Here is a 17,987-nt window from a genome sequence, read left to right as displayed (position 1 = left end):
AATAGGTTGGACTGTCAATGAAAGTAAATAATACTTAAAAAATTATAGTTCTTGTTATTTTTATGTTTGTGTGAATATCTTCTTTTGGATTTGTTGAAAAAAGATTACTTTCTTGTGTTTAGTTCCCCTCCTTCTGTTGGAGTTTTTCATTTACTATCCTTTGTAGGGCTGGATTTGTGGAAAGATATTGTGTAAATTTAGTTTTGTCATGGAATATCTTGGTCTCTCCATCTATGGTAATTGAGAGTTTTGCTGGGTATTCTATGCTGGGCTGGCATTTGTGTTCTTTTAGCGTCTGTATGACATCTGCCCAGGATCTTCTAGCTTTCATAGTCTCTGGTGAGACGGATGGTGTAATTCTGATAGGTCTGCCTTTATATGTTACTTCACCCTTTCCCCTTACTGCTTATTTTTTCCTTGTTTTGTGCATTTGGTGTTTTGATTATTATGTGACATGTGGAATTTCTTTTCTGGCCCAATCTATTTGGAGTTCTGTAGGCTTCTGTAATGTTTATGGGCATCTCTTTCTTTAGGTTAGGGAAGTTTTCTTCTATAATTTTGTTGAAGATATTTACTGGCTCTCTAAGTTGGGAATCGTCACTCTCTTCTATGCCTATTATCTTTACATTTGGTCTTCTCATTGTGTCCTGGATTTCCTGGATGTTTTGGGTTAGGAGCTTTTTGCATTTTGCATTTTCTTTGACTGTTGTGTCAATTTTTTCTATGGTATCTTCTGAATCTGAGATTCTCTCTTCTATCTCTTGTATTCTGTTGGTGATACTTGCATCTATGACTCCTGATCTTTTTCCCATGTTTTCTAGCTCCAGGGTTGTCTCCCTTTGTGATTTCTGTATTGATTCTATTTCCATTTTTATATCCTGGATGGTTTTGTTCAATTCCTTCACCTGTTTGGTTGTGTTTTCCTGTAATTCTTTAAGGAATTGTTGTGTTTCCCCTTTAAGGGCTTCTACCTGTTTACCTTTGTTCTCCTGTATTTCTTTAAGGTTGTTATTTATGTCCTTCTTAAAGTCCTCTATCATCATCATGAGATGTGACTTTAAATCAGACTCTTGTTTTTCTGGTATGTTGGGGTATCCAGGGCTTGCTGTGGTGGGAGAACTGGGTTCTGATGATGCCAAGTAGCCTTGGTTTCTGTTGCTTATGTTCTTGCCCTTGTCTCTCTCCATCTGGTTATCTCTAGTGTTAGCTGATCTTGCTGTCTCTGATTGTGGCTTGTTCCTCCTGCAAGCCTATGTGTCAGTACTCCTGGGAGACCAGTTCTCTCTGGGAGGAATTTAGGTATGGAGAACTGTGACACAGGGTCATTTCAGGGCTGCACATAGAAACCTGAAGGATCCTGTCCAGAGCTGTTCCTTGGTTCCTGTGACCTGATGATTCTGGGATGGTCCCACTTGGACCAGGAATTTGAACAGAAGTGGTGGTGTTACCTATACTCACAGGTGTGCGGCACTCCTGGGAGACTAGCTCTCTCCCAGTGGTTTTTGCATATGGAGTGCTGTGGCACAGAGTCAGCTCCAGGGTGCTGATCCAGATTTCTTTAAAGCAATATTGATCAAATTTTCTAGGGAGTCTGGGAAGATGGCTTAGTCACACCTGTAATCCCCTACCATCAGAAGGCTTACAGGCCAACCAGTCTAGCAAATCATCCAGTCCCAGATTAGTGAGAGTGTGTGTGCATATGCACAAACCCACAGAGAGAGGAGAGGGGAAGAGCGAGAGGGAGAAGAAGAAAGGAAGAGAGAGAGAAGGTGAGGGGGAGAGGGAGAGAGAGGGGGACAGAGCTATCCAGCTACTGTACACAAGATCTCTAGTCACTTGGAAAGATAGAACTTGAGGTAAATTAGAGTACAGACTTGCCTGCTAAGCAATCAAGTGCTAGGACTCTCTCTAGTCAATGAAAGCCCCGGCAGGTAGTTATCTCTTCTGTGGCCATGTCTGCATTTCTTGCCTTTTCCTTGACAATCTTTCAAAGTCATATGCCCAACAAAGTGCCATCACAGCTTTGAAGTTTTACCATAACACTTTCATGAGGCAATTTAGACTCCTTACTTTCAGAAATTTTTCCTTATAATTTTTCTCTTAGAGGTGCAGACACAGAAGAACAAAAACAGCCTGGATTTGGGAGACAGAACTGGGTTCCAATTTCCTGTCTACTTTTTAGAAGCTGACCTTACCTAGCCTGTTTTTCCACTCATTTTTTAAGGTAGTGTAGATTCATCCTACCAACCACCATTTAGCCTACTGGCCAGAACCTGTACTAGATAAGAGAGAGTAAAAATAAAAGAGACTGTATGTGTTGATTACTTTTCTGTTGTTATTATAAAACATAATGACCAAGGCAACAGAAGAAAGTATCTAGTTGGGTTTACAGTTTCATAGGGATAAGTCTATCATGGTAGAGAGGTGTGGCAACAAGCATCAGGTACTGGAATAGGAACAGGAAACTGGAATCTCACATCTCAATTGCAATATGAAGCACAGAGAGTTAACAGGAAGTGGAGTTCCTACAAACACTCAAAACCAGTGACATACTTCTACCACCAAGGCCACACCTACCTAAACCTCCCTAAACAGTTCCACTAAACAGAGACTAAGTGTTCAAATGTTGTAGGCAATGTGGGTAGGAGAGACATTCTCATTCAAACCACTATACTGACTGTCCTTTCCCTAAAGGATGCTGTAGGGACTACAGTACAGACAAGAGTAAGATCACACACATACTGCAAGGCTGGGTAGAACCAAGTTCTCGGCAAGTATCAGAGCCTTATGCTCTGCTGCAGCTCTAATCCATTCATGCTCATGAGGTAGTCTGTAACCTGGGAGCTGATAAAGCCCAGTCATCTGGTCTCAAACGCACCCTGTGGAGACTGAGCCCTACATAGGCTTTTAGGGATCCTGGAAGCCATCAATGGAAAAAAATTCAGGTACTTACAGGACATGTTTCCACATTCTTAGAGTTAAAAATTCTGAACCAGGAAAAGGGGGAAAGTACTTTGTTTTATAACATCATCTTGAAAAACAAGTCTGACCTGTGTGATAAAAACTTTAAGACTTTGAAGAAAGAAACTCAAGAAGAGATCAGAACATAGAAAGATCCCCCAGACTCATGGGTTGGTAGGCTTGACCTTGTAAAAATGGCCATCCTACTAAAAGGAATCTATGGAGTCAATAGAATCCCCATCCAAACTCCAACACAATTCTTCACAGATCTGGAAAAGACAATTTTCAGCTTCACATGAAAACACACACACACACACACACAAACACAGAAGAGTTAAAACAATCCTGAATAACAATAGAACAAAGGGAGGGATCACCATCCCAATTTTGAGTTGCTCTACAGTGTGTCATAAAAACAGTATTGGATTGGCACAAAAACAGACACATCAATTAGGGGAATTGAATTGAAGGCCCCAGACACACCTATGGATACCTGATTTTTTTTTATAAAGAAGACAGAAATGCATACTGGGGGAAAAAGACAGCATCTTCAGCAGATTGTGTTGGTCAAACTGGATATCTGCATGTAGATGGATCCAAAAAGACCCATACCCTATCACCCTGCACGAAACTCAACTCCAAATGGATCAAATACACACCATAAAATTATATACTGAACCTGATAGAAAAGAAAATGGGGAATAGCCTTGAACTCATTGTCACAGAATATGACTTTCTAAAAGGAACACTGTCAGCACAGGCACTTAAATCAACAATTTAATGAAACTGAAAAGCTTCTGCATGGCAAAGGACACTGTCATCCAGACAAAGCAGCAGTCTACAAACTAGAAAAGGATATACCAACTCTACATCCAATAGTGTGTGTGTGTGTGTGTGTGTGTGTGTGTGTGTGTGTGTGTGTGTGAGTGAGTGTGTATATGTGTGTGTGTGTACACATTTGTGAGTACATGGGCATATATGTTCAAAATATGTAAAGAACTCAAGAAATTAGATAGGAAAACAACCCAATTAAAAATGGGGAACAGCTACAAACAGAATTCTCAAAAGAGGAAATTCAAATGGCTGAGAAACAATTTAAGAAATGTTCTCCTTAGCTATCAGAGAAACACAGGTCAAAACTACTTTGCAATTTCATCTTACACCCATCAGAATGGCTAATATCACAATGGCTAATAAAAACAAGTAGCAGCTCATGCTGGCAAGAATGTGGAGTAAATAGAACACTCAATCCTTGTTGATGGGAGTAAAAACTTAACCAACCACTACGGAAATCAGTATGGTGGTACCTCAGGGATTCCCTCCAAGATCCAGCTATACCACTCTTGGACAAATACTCAAAGGATGTTTCATCCTACCAGAGACACTTGCTCAACCATGTTCATTACTGTTCTATTCATAATAGTGATAAATTGGGGGCAAAAAAACCCACCCTAGATGTCCTTCACCAGAATATTGGATAATTTGCACAATGGACTATTACTCAGCCATTAAAAGGAATGAAATCATGAAATTCACATAGAACTAGAAAAAAATTATCCTGAGTGAGCTATCTCAAGCCCAGAAAGACAAATATTGTATGTACTCACCTATATGTGGATATTAACTGCTAAGCCAATAATAAACAAACCACAATCTATAGAACTACAGAGGCTAGGTATAGAGTAGGAAATTAGGGGTGGACAGATAAATCTTAGCAAAGGAAAATAGAATATATAGCATGGATTGATATATAGATGCTAGGAAGGTAAAGAGGGGATTTGGAAGGGAGAAGGGGAAACAAAGAGAATATGGAGAGAGACAACTAAAATTAAGGGTCAATTGAGGGGTAGAGTGGAAACTTAATACAGTTGAAGCATCCTAAAATAGATACATATATGCAGGTGACCTAAATGAAATTACCAAATAACTGGGGAGAGAGGGCCCCAAACAAAGCTTCCAGTACTGTCATTGGGTTACACCTAATTGCATTGTTGGCCAAAGGAGTCTCGTGGGAATCTTCAAACAACCCAGGCTGTTGCCAAGACTATAGGTTGCTATCCATAAACTGACAGCAAGTCCTACTGCTGAAGAAAACACTTACATAATTCATTGAGCATGAAGAAGTAGGGCTGGTGTCTACATAGAATCTTTAACCCTACGGGATAGTGTCTTTGGTACAGGAAGATTACATACACTCTGTGCTATCAAAAGAGAAACATAAACATAAACACCAGCCCAGCTATAAACAATGCTGTCCTGCCTACAAGGTCTACATGGGGCCACAAAGCTTGTGGAAGTAACCAACCAATCTCTGGTTTGACTCAAGGCCTACTCCACAAAATGGAATCCATACCTAGCACGTTTTGGGTGACCAAGGTGCTGAGACTAGAAAGTCCAGGAACCTGGGGTAAAATTAAGTGCTACTGTTCTTAAAAACATAAAGTAGCAGAAAAATGACTCCTAATGACACTCTGATACAACTATAGGTCAGTGCCTTGCTCACCAGCGAAGCTTTCTGGGAACAAATATGGAGACACACAGACAGACATTATGCAGAGAGTGGAAGACCATGTAACCCTCAACCTTAAGGAGAATCTCTCCATTGAGAAACAGAGTGGATGGAGAATACCAGGAAAACAAGGCCTTCTAAATCAACATGACCAGCGCTCATATGGTCTCATAGGGACTGAGGTGGCATGCACAGGCTGAGATACCTGCAAGGCTCTGGGCACGTGTCATGGCTTCTAGCTTAGTGTTCCTAATGGACTCCGAGTGTGTGAACAAGAGGGTTTCTCATTCTCGTGCCTTCTCTTGGGCTCCTTTCATTCCATTGGTTCATTTTGTCCAATTCCAATGTGTTAGGGTTTTTCAAATTATATTCAATTTTATTATAATAAGTTATTATATTCAATTTTATCTTTTATTTTTATAAAAAGCCTTGGAAGCCTGTTTATTTCCTACTGCGAGTCAGAAAGGAGACAGATCTGGATGGGAGGGAAGGTGGGGAAGAAATGAGAAGAAGAGAGGGAGCAGAAACCATAACTTATTACAGAGAAACATAATACATTATGTGAGGACAAAACTATTTTCATAAAGAAAAAAACTAAAGTCTGAGAAGGGAAACAGGAACAGAAGGAAGAGCATCAGGGGAATAGAAATGGATCTGCAAGAGCACTGGGGTTGTGTGTACAGGATTCACGTGCAGAATTCTCCATCTTGAAATGCACGGATGGAAAGAAGCCCAGGTGTCTGATTGGTGCATGGAGTGCTGAGCAGTGCCATGGTAGACATTGTGGTGATGTCAACCACCACAAAACAGAATTCCAGAGGAACCTGGATAAGTCATCCTAAAGTGCCCACACATTTCACAGACACACCTCTGACCCTCAGATTTTGTTACCATGATACAATAAGAAAGAGCATATGTTAAGAGTCAGTATGCATATACAAATACAACTACAAATGTGTCTATAGCTTTCTAAATACAAAGCTGAAAAAGAATAAATTTTTGCTTTAAACATTTTATATAAAAACATTTACACACATGCACACACACACACACACACACACACACACACACACTGCCATGTACCCTGATGTATCCAGTATTTTTATCTTGTGGGCTACTTTAATCTACTGGGTATCACCTCAAGCACTGGTTGTGACCCACTGTAGCAAATTTATAAGCTTCTAACACATTATCTCCTGTCAGGTAGAAGACAGACATTCTCTGTAAGGTTGATTGCCATTGTCAGGGTTTCCTTTCATGGGCATGGTTATTTTGTGGCTATTCTGAAATCTCTCTCCCAAAGTATGTGTATCAGAGATAAAAGATATACCCACTCAGGATCAAATGCGTAGAACAAATTCTGAAAAATCAACAAAGTCTCCCCAGTAGAGAAAAAAAAAAAGAATGAGAAATGTAGGAGCTCTCACCTATTTGTACATTTTTCCATGGGAAAAAACAAAACACCTACTTAGGAAAGGCCTTGGCTTCAGTCCCCAGTGTATGAAGAAGAGACAGAGAGAGACCCTAGTGCCCTGTGAGAGAAAACAGAATGAACAGGGTTTCAACTGAACAGTATGACAGCAGCGTATATGTACATGTAGGACAACTGCATATTATCCACCAATTATTTCCCAGCCATTTGCAATAGGTACTAAGTGTGAAAGAAAATAAGTGGCCACTGGCTTCAATAGTCTTTAACTTTTCTGCCTGTTTTCCTCTGGCAGATAGTATGGGTCTTGTGTCTATTGGATCAAGTCCTACACTAGGATTCTATGGAACATTAGTTTCATGATACACAAAGATGTTCCACAATCAAATCAATTTAGGGAACAAAATACACTCCCCCAGACTCCCTCTTGCCCCCAACATGGAATGAGGCACACATATACACATGCATAAGGCACAGAAATTCTTTAAGTAAAAATACTGACTTGCCCAAATTTTATCAAAATTACTTCAGCTTCATTCCAAAAAAAATGCTTCTGGGGTTGAGGAGAGACTCAGAGATGACTCTGAGGTTAAAGGCACTGGCTGCTCTTTCAGAAGACCCACATACAATTCCCAGCACCCACATGGCAGCTCACAACCTTCTGTAGCTCAGGTCCCAGGAACTCTCTTTTGGCCTCTGCAGATATGATATGCACAGGGAGCAAAGACATATGTACATGCATAACATCCGTATATACTCCAAAGGTGCCTAGAGGGGATGTGGAGATGTCTCAGGAGATAAGAGACCCTACTGCTCTTGCAAAGAACTCAGTTCAGTTCCATGTACACATACCAGGTGGTTCACAACTGCCTATAATTCCAGCTCCAAGGATCTACCTCTGAGGACACCTGAATCCATGTATGCATTCTCATACACAGGTATACACATAATTAGAAACAAAAAAATAAATCTTTTTAATGCTTTTGGAATATATGAAAAAATTACATATACATAATATATACATATACTATATACATATACTATATACATATACTATATACATATACTATATACATATATATATATATACACACACACACACACACACACACATATATATATATATATATATATACATATACATATATATATATATATGCTTGGAGGAAAATACACTTCACTCTCCACTCTCTAGATTTGAAGCCCAAGTGTATTTGTGGGACATCCAGCCATCTCTGTCCCTATCCCTATCCCTATACCAATATATATGTTCATGGGAGGCACTTACATCTTTCACACCAAAGCTCTGGAAAAGCACAAGAAAGAAGGACAGACTCAGAAATGAAAACCAAAGTGTAAACAAGATTCCAATGAACTCTAGGTTGAGGTCATCTATGGCCATGACACAATCTACTTGAAAAGACCCTCCCTCTGGTTTCTATACTAGCCCGCAATAAGGGCAGATCCACACATTATTCCCAGAGTGAATATAACAAGGTACTAATTTCAGCAATAAAAGCAGCTGAGCCACCTAGTACAGCTGCTTCTCAGGAAGTGTAAAAGTACTTGAAATGCACTCCGGTCGGTCTCTCCTTCCCTCCAGAGGAGCTCGCCTGTCTCTGCTGATGGAAGCGTGAATTGCCCTCTGCTATCCTCCTCTGCTTCTCATGCAATAACAAACAGCAATTCCAAACTGCCAAGGGCAGCCAGGCTCCTGTTGCAACCTAGTGATTACAGAGAAAAAATAACATGCACTGGCCTCAAAGGTTTAAGGGGGAAAATGCAGCTAAATGCACTAGCCAGCCCAAAGTGGGGTATCTAAATAACTATCCTGCCCTCCCAACCAATTCACTGTCCTGGACATTGTGCACACTCTACAGCTGAGCACTAATCACAATGGGACAAGAGAATGTGAGAGAAAGCAAGTGACAACTAAAAAGGAAAAAATGCATTGAGTTGCTATTAGTTCAGAGGTAGACATCTGATCTTTATCCTCCTCAGTCAAGTCAGCATCCATTCATAGCAGGAAAACACTCATAGAATAAATGAATGGGTGAATGAATGAATGATGCTGCAGACTAAATGGGTGAATGAAGATTTTTGCCCAGCAACTGAGAGTTTGGCTCTAAGACCACGAGAAAAATCCCCTGTCCTCAAGAAGGTCCTCAGTAACCTTCAGACCCCAAAATCCTGACATACATAGGTCTTTTTTAAAAAATGGCGGAAGCATTTGCACAAAACCTCTCCCTCATGTTACACCACCCCAATGCTTTGTCAATGGTTGTTATTCCATGGGGTTCAGGAAATAATAATGACATCAGGGCTGTATGTGGTCAGTACAAGGCTCCCCTGCAGCCTTCCCATCTCTGATTTGAGACGTGGAAGTGGCGCATACAGACAGAAGAGTTTTATATGCTCTGCCATGTGAAACTCTCAACACGTTCTGGAACCTGGCGAGTTTGCTAGAAATGTTCTCCCTCTCAACAGGCCTCCATTTTGGTTGCGCTTCCTGGCACTGATTTAGAAAGAAAGAAAGAAAGAAAGAAAGAAAGAAAGAAAGAAAGAAAGAAAGAAAGAAAGAAAGAAAGAAAGAAAGAAAGAAAGAAAGAAAGAAAGAAAGAAAGAAAGAAAGAAAGAAAGAAAGAAAGAAAGAAAGAAAGAAAGAAAGAAAGAGAGAGAGAGAAAGAGAGAGAGAGAGAAAGAGAGAGAGAGAAAGAGAGAGAGAAAGAGAAAGAAAGAAAGAGAGAGAGAGAGAGAGAAAGAAAGAAAGAAAGAAAGAAAGAAAGAAAGAAAGAAAGAAAGAAAGAAAGAAAGAAAGAAAGAAAGAAAGAAGGAAAGGCCCATGAGGTTTCATACAGGAAGAGATGTGGGGGAAGGAAGGAAAAAGAAAGGAAAGAAGAAAAGGGGGAAGAGAGAGGGGAAGGCAGGGAAGCAGGAGGAGAACACAGCAGCACTGATTGTGCTTGTGTCTCTGTGCTATCTCCATTTTAAGATAAGGATCATAAAACCTTGACCCTCTGCACAGACCAGAAGAGCCCTATGTTCCTGAACGGTTCTCCCCGTCTGTTCTATCTTCTCTGTACTCAGAACCCAGTTTCTGAGTGAGATATAATTCCAAACCCGTCTGTCTGGGTCCTGGAACTCGTCCTGTCACTTGCTGGATGAAGTTACAGGATGAGTCACACACACCGAGATACTCCTCACCAGTCTCAACATGCCTGGTGAGAGCTGGCATCGGGCTCCCCAGGAACAGGTCAGGCCAAGAACTGTCCTGTAGACCATGGTGAAGGACCACCATGTGAGCCCTCGCTTGTCGGTTCTCTCCTCTCCAGAGATGTACACAGTGTGAGAAGGGCACACATTCCTGCTTGGATACACAGCAACTGACTCCATACCCCTTGACCCATCCTACTGCCTTATGGGAGTGACTAATTCAGAAACGTTAACTGGAGAATGAGGAATTCAAGAGTGAGGTGTGTGTGTGTGTATGTGTACATATGTGTGTACGTGTGTGTGTGTGTATGTGTGTGTGTGTGTGTGTGTACACGTGTGCATTCACCTAAGCCTTGAATAACAGTATATTTTACTCTATGCATGTAATTAGAACTTTGATTATAACAACAGATGGCTAAGTGAGTTGTTTATGTCTTGATCTCAATCACTGAATCTACAGACTCACTTTTACTGACTTACTGGTTCTTTTCAGCATGGATGAGGTGTGGAGCCTTGGTGGAAAGACATCTACAGAGAACTACTAGAACAGAATCAGACCCACCTCTTCTTGGTTGTTTTAAATAATTTGCCCCCATTGCTTTGTAGCTGGATTCCAGTGCTGGTTGCTCCCAAGAATCTCAAAAGTGCAGTGTTGGAAGGCATTTTCATTGCACCCACTATCTTAATACTTTAATAACTATAACATAATTATTACTGCTGGTGATATCTCTGTTCTAGGAAGGAAGCTCACTAGAGTACTGTCCCTAAACATATAGCCAAAAATAATAACACCCAACGAGTCAAGAGCCCAAGTCTCCTGCATCCAGAGCACGGGCCTGCAAGCTGCCCACGCTGACCGCTCAGACCAGAGGGGTGTTTTAGGAAAGGTTCCAGCAGTAACAGGAAGTAGCGTTTTCCTTTACCTTGCTGTAAAGACAATTTGGCAGGTTCACAAGGGGAAGAGAACAGAATGTTCAAAGTTTGCATTCCATCTAAAGGAAAGTTATCTAGCATGAACTCAGTGCAGAGGCTGTAAGTTTGGTTGCCTGACAGGGTGTTTTATATTTTTCACTCCGGGGAATGAGCAACTCTAGTCTGACAGATGACTCCACGAAGAAAAACAAATATCAAATAGGCACACTAACTTTGAGGTAGTCGAGTTTTAAAAAGCATTAAGGAGGGGAGACCCTATAGAGTCAAGCATTCCAGAAAACACTAGCCCAAACCACAGATTTACTCTGTTCTGGAACAGGTGCAGAAAACAATTAGCTCCTTATTTTAGGAAAGGCCGTGTACTCACGCATCCAGGAAGCAGATCTAGCAGCCCAGAGACCGACAGTCACCTGGCAGGAAAGTCAGCATTGAACTCCCTACCATGGTTCCTCACCATCACGTGGCCACGCCGGAACCCTCCAGCCCCCTTCAGTGATAGCTGCCCGACTCCATCTTTTGAAAAGGAAGTCCCGAAGGCCCCGGTGAGAAGCAACTGCCGGTAATGAGAAGCCAATGTGACCACGGCAAAGCAGCACACAGCTTCAAGGATTGTGTAAGGCTGTGATTCACCCCACAGTGGGTCTGTGAAGCACGCCTAAGAGAAATTACAGGTTTCTCTTGTCTGAAGCGAATCCATTAAAGTGAGTCACTTGTTTGTCGTTCAGTTCTTCATCTTTATCTCCGATGATCACAGGAGAGTCTGTGTTGTATCTTCCCTGGTGTAATTAGAACAGGGGTGACAACATGCAAACCTGTGCCACCATTGTTTATGGTTTTAAAGGGCTATTGTTGCATTTTATCTGTACCTATGAATTTGGAGAAAACCATACTGAGAAAGTGGCCAGGAAATTATGAGCTTAGCCCCTACCTCGGCGCCGGAGGGATTTGTGGCTTGCTCTTTCTTTTTTAATGTATCTGTCTTATTCATGTGTGTGCCTGGATGTCAAGGCACGTGTGTAAGTCAGAGGATGACTTGCAAACATCATGGGACCTTGGCATCAAACTCAGGTCATCAGGCTGGTCAGGCTGGCAAAAGCCTTTCCCCATCCAGCTATCTTGCCAGTCCTGTTTACTTATTCTATTATTTCTAAGCAATGAGATGAGAACTTCCTTTGCAGCCTCTCCATGCCAATGGGTAAGGATGAGCCAGAAAGTATAGTCTCCACCTGCAGGAGATTTCACCTGACTCAGCTTCAGTTTAAATGGATCTTGCTACCACCACCAGAGTTCCACATATTCTAATTCTAATATCTCTTCTCTATAAGCCTTCTTCTTCCAAGAGCTACTGTAATTCCCCACTTAGAAGTCATAGTGGGGCATGGTAGGAAGGTGGACAAAGGGAAATAAGTTGTTTTATGTAACTTACAGCAATGTAGGTCAAGGAAGCAACATTTGTAGAAATGGGTCAGTTCTATGTAGGTCACTCATTAAGTACCGGGTCAAATTTGAAGAAACAGTCTCAAGCGGTTGTGTAATCAAAGAGTTTTATTGGACATACATATTTTACTGAACATATTCAATGTGTGAGTCACGTGGTTGCCCTATCAGCAAGCAGAAGGACGTTACAAAGTGGTTATCAAATGTAAAGCCAAGCTGTTCCTAAAGACTCACAACCGGAGCTGGGAAATAAAGAGAAAAACAAGCAAACCAAAGAAACAATATAGCACAGCAACCACTCGGGAAAAGAGAACAGCACAGTTTGTAAATGTTCTAGGAAATGGTGTTGGGGAAAATCAGTCAGGAAGGACCCCTCTGAGAAGGCAAAAAGCCAAACCAGGCTTGGATATACCCCAGAACGAGTGGGACCACAGGGTACGCACTCTTCCTCAAGAGTAGAACGAGGCATTCCAGTCGGCAACGCTAGGGAACAGGCTCACTCCATGGGCCTCAGGAGGCTTGCCTTGCTTGCAACCCTGTTACACAGACAAAATCAGATGCCTCGTGGTTTTATTTAGAAGTCAATGAACTTGTTCCCACAAGATCATCCATTCAAACCAATGCCAGAGGCCAGAGTTGGATGTTTACATGTAGATGTGGATGTGCCTGCATGTGCTTGTATTCACCGGCACTCTGATAAAAGAAATTAACATTTGGATGAGCAATTTCCAAGTCCTATTATAAGTAAGTACTTCACTGCTTTTGAATTATCACAATAACCATAGGAGGTAGAGTAGCTTGTCCCTCACTTACAAATGAGGAAAACAAATTTGAAAGAATTAAAGTGATTTTTCCTGACTGGATTAGCATACTGCATGTGTCTCAATTACAGGTCACACACAAGTCAACTTAGGCCAGACATGTCTGTTGACATCTTTCAAGATGCCTGCCATGTAGATTCAGGCCTAGACTTCTACAAGGGATTCCCAGCCCCACCCCAACACCCAGAAGGCGAGTGCTTCTCTGAGCATCCTCGGGCCTTTCTTGGTTAGTGACAAACCACCTGTCACACAGAGTGAGTGTGCCTGAGTTGAACGCTTTCAAGCCAGACACATCTGCTCAACACCTAATACGAAAAAGCAAAGATGCTCTTCCGCTCTCTCCCTGTGCTCAAGAATTCTCATCCGTACACTGTAAAATAAGTAATCTTCACACATGTCCACTCTTCAACCCATTTAGCCACAGGAGATCATCCACCTTGACTTCATTACACTGACCATAAACAAGTGATACTTCATGATGTTGTAGTATCTGCACTGAGGGAAAGCCAGCAAGCAGCACAGTGTCCACACTATCTTTAGTTAGAGAGATCGGGCGATATGTTGGAGTATAACTAACTAAACTGCCTTTGACATATGAGAGGGGTGCTCTGTCCCAACATACGCAACCCCACTGGGAAGACAACTCTTTCCCCAGCTAGGATATCCTGTCCCGTCTCCTAGTAGGCCTTCCCTGCACCTGTACCTCTTAGCCTTCCCTACTTAGAGGAAGTTTTCTTTTAGGTTTTGTCAACTGTTGTGTGGATGGTGGGGAAATGGCTGAGTGGTCAGAGGACTTATTGTATAACCATGAGGACTTGACTTCAAGTCCCCCAACCCCACATAAAAATACAGGGACAGCCATGCTGGCCTGTAGTCTGTGGGTGGCAGCAGATACAGGATGCCAGGCTAGCTCCAGATTCAGTGAGGGTCCCTGTCTCAGAATAAGGCAGAGAGTGATGGAGCCAGACACCAAATGTCCACTCCTGGACGTCTAGAGCACACCCACACACATACAGACACTACCCGCACACGAGCATCACATCCATTCTCACACACAGAGAGAAGAAAGCCAGCTACTCACCCACAGAGTGAGCCTCCCTTCCCGTTTTGTGTCTTGGTTATGGTATTGCTCATTGTCTTGTTTTTATTTATTTTATGGGAGGGGTATTTGATTGCTTTATTAGACAAGATCTTTAGCTTTGGCCTGTCAACCACTAACTGTGTAAACTAAACCAAGGTGGCCTCGAACTCACAGCAGCTCTCTGAGTGTCTGAATCCCAAGTGCTGGGGTTCTAATAGTTCCCACCATGCCTAGCCTCCCATCTGTAAGAGAACATCAATAACACTGGTTTCCCTGGGATGGCTTGGGATGCATCTTGTGCCCCTTTGTCTTTAACCCCTGCTGTGCTTCAGGAGCAGCTGCAGGTTGCTTGCTTTGGAGAAGGCTTCTATCCTCCCCCTACCTCCCCCCACCAGCATTGTTCTCTGTTGGGTGATATCTGCTTTGAATGTTGAATGTGTTTTCACACCACTAGGAACAGTACTGTACTTGAAATATGATATTTCCTCTTCCACATCCAAATTTCAGAAACCTCCCATGTCTGAAAATGTAAGCAGAAAGCCCCTCAGAGGCCCCATGCTCTGGGAGAGAAAATGGAGCACGGAAAGCCAATAAAGTTGGCTTGTGACAGCAGAGCTGTGGCTCAGAGTTCCAGGCTTCTGTCCCATCATGTCCGATTCAAACACTCTATGGTTTTCACTTGGTTCACCGGCAGAGAAGTTGCATTCAAGTCTGAGCCAGGCTGACCATCTGATCAATTGCCTTTGACCATGAAAAGGTAGAATGTACTGACAGATGGATGCCTTCTATACAAGAACCAGTGGTGAGCTGTTTAAAGTCAGTGCAACTGTTGGCGACCCTTCTTCGGAGGCCTCCTTTAGAATCCCACACAGGGCATCCTAGGCCACCTTTGCTGGGATAAGCAGAGCTCTTGCCCTGAAGATCAGTGTGACCCAGCAGTATGACGATGGAGGCACCTGTGAGATCCTGTCGCTATGTCCCACTTTATCTTCTTGTCCCTTGGGGATGCTTAGTGTGTTGTATATAGGTTTGCAGTTGGTAAGCAAGATGTGATTAAAAGCAGAGCAGCGTAGAGAGAGAGGCCTTCGTGCTCTGCACATGTCACTGCCTCCATCGGCACTGCAGTGTGGGAGGTGTCCTTCAAAGTGCCCAACGGCAAGAGGACAGGAATTACATGCATGCTTCCTTGGGCACTGCCGTTCCAGGAACGAGCAACCTTGTCGAGAACAGAAAAATCACAGCTTAAATATACAAGTCGCAAGATGCAGATGCTTCGCACTTGCCTGCTGATTTAGCTCTGTAGAAACCCCTTTGGCAGAGCCCAGCTTCCAGGTGGACAGTCTCTTCCCCCATACACTTCTTTGGCACACAGGGAATCGTCTTGCTCTGTTCCCTACAGCTCCTGAGTTGCAAGCCTTGCTTTGATTAACATGATCTACTTCATTTTGGGGATGGGGTGCGACAAGCTCTCAGGCAGCACAGGTGAGAGCCTCAAGTCTTTTGTGTAACTGATGATGACCTCGAACTCCTGATCCTTCGGGGCTTACAGATGCATGTGTTATACACTACTGGGCCCATTTCCTTTGAAATATAACTCCTCTCAGAACAGAGCCATTTCTATCTATGAGGTCTTGGGCTCCTGTCAAGGCCCCAAAGGCTACTACTAGCTAGAGCCTGGGTGTATGGACTAGTGGGGTGGGAAACTCGCTTTACATACCACAGTGCCTCTCTCTTCATCTCTCCATTCCTCAGTCCTCTGAGTGAGCCTTGTGTGTACATCACCCTTTCTGGATCATTCTGCATTTCTCTGGGCTCCCTACTTACATCTCATCCTCTCTACATCTACCTCCCATAGCTGTGAGTCGTCCCATTTGTCTGTGTCTTTTACCCTATTGTTCTAGAGCCTGCACAGCTCAATACCTAGTTGGCTCGCTTCCAAACCTGAGTTCACTGCCCCTCTACGTGGCTCTAAGTTCCTTTCTCCTGTGGCTTGTTTCCCTAACATTAGTCCCTGTGACTCTGTCCAGCTCCTACATCCCACTCTGAGGCCTCTTCCCAATATTGTCAGTCATGGTTTCTTGACCTTTTAAGACCAGCGAAAGGAAAAGGACGACAGTAGGAGATGTGGGGGACATTGCTGATGCGAGATGTCCTGACTGTGGAAAACAAGAAAAGAAATGGTGCTGAGGGAGACTACTCCCCCTCCCTAAGCACCCCCAAGACAAGTCCTAAGTTTTCTCAGACATGCCTTATTGTTTCAGTTACCCAAGGATTTAAAAGTTAACAAGACAAGAAACCAGAGCATTTATTTCTAATTGTAACTCAAGAAACGTCAAACTCATGAAGCATACTTAGAGTGTCTCTCGCTGCAGACTCACCGTCCAAATGTGAGGGATGCATCCTGGCTTGTTAGCTTGGCCCTTTGGTAGGATGACAAGAGAATTCAGATGAAAGGTCCTGTCAGAGACAAAATATAATTGTGTTTATCATTACTAGTCAGTCTGCAATTATCACAATGATTCCAGGTGCAGAGAGAATCTGAGGTGTGGCAAACTGTTTTACCCTTTCACATCACCCACTCCTTTCCTGATCATATTAAAACTAACACATAGTAACAGGCTAGTCCAAGGGTCCCTTCTCCACCAGTGCCTAACAGGAAAAGTTCCCTATGATGAGAAGAGGAAGAGGAAGAGGAGGAGGAGGAAGAAGAAGAAGAAAAGAAAGAAAATGAAGAAGAGGGGGAAGGAAAAGAGGAAGAAAATGAAGAGGAAGAGAAAGAAAAGAAAGAAGAGGATTAAGAGGAACAAGATGAAGAGGAAGAAGAAGATAAAGAGGAAGAAGAGGAAACAGATAAAGAAGAAGGTGAAAAAGAGGAAGACGAGGAGGAAGAAGAGGAAAAAGGAAAAAAATAAAGAGGACGAAGAGGAGGAACAAAGAAAAAAGAAGCAAGAAGATGGGGGAAGGAAGAGAAGATGAGAAAAGAGGAGGGGAGGGAGAGGGGGGAAAGGGGAGAGAGAGTGGAGAGAGGAAATGGCCTTGATGTCCTACACTCTTTCTAACAGCTGTTCTAGTAAAATCCTCAACATTAAACTCCCTCGGGGGTTGGAGAGATGGCTCAGAGGTTAAGAACACTGACTGTTCTTCTAGAGGTCCTGAGTTCAATTCCCAGAAACTACATGGTGGCTCACAACCATCTGTGATGGGATCCAATGCCCTGTTCTGGTGTGTCTGAAGACAGAGACAGTGTACTCATATACATAAAATAAATAAATGAATATATATTTGTATATATAAAACTCCCCCAACCACACCTTTGTGATGTGCACGTGCCAACAGATCTTTGGGCTTTGTTTTAGACATGTGTTCTCTAAAGAGGCAAGATATTTACCCTTTGGTAGATCTGTGGCTACATAAGCATAGGCTTAGCTCAACTATAAAATAAACACAAGCACATATATTGTCCTGGGGGTTAGGGACCTGGGACTGGTCCTGTCCAGGTGGGTACTCAGAAAGGCAGGTTAAATCTGGGCTGCAGAAGGTTGCTACCAGGGATTAGAGGCCTTCAGAGCAGAAGAGAAGAACATGGTAATCCTACTTCTGTAC

The sequence above is a fragment of the Apodemus sylvaticus genome, chromosome 9 (assembly GCF_947179515.1).
Source record: "Apodemus sylvaticus chromosome 9, mApoSyl1.1, whole genome shotgun sequence".
Taxonomy (NCBI): Eukaryota; Metazoa; Chordata; class Mammalia; order Rodentia; family Muridae; genus Apodemus; species Apodemus sylvaticus.
The sequence above is the reverse complement of the archived record's forward strand: the minus strand, read 5'-3'. Positions refer to the sequence as shown.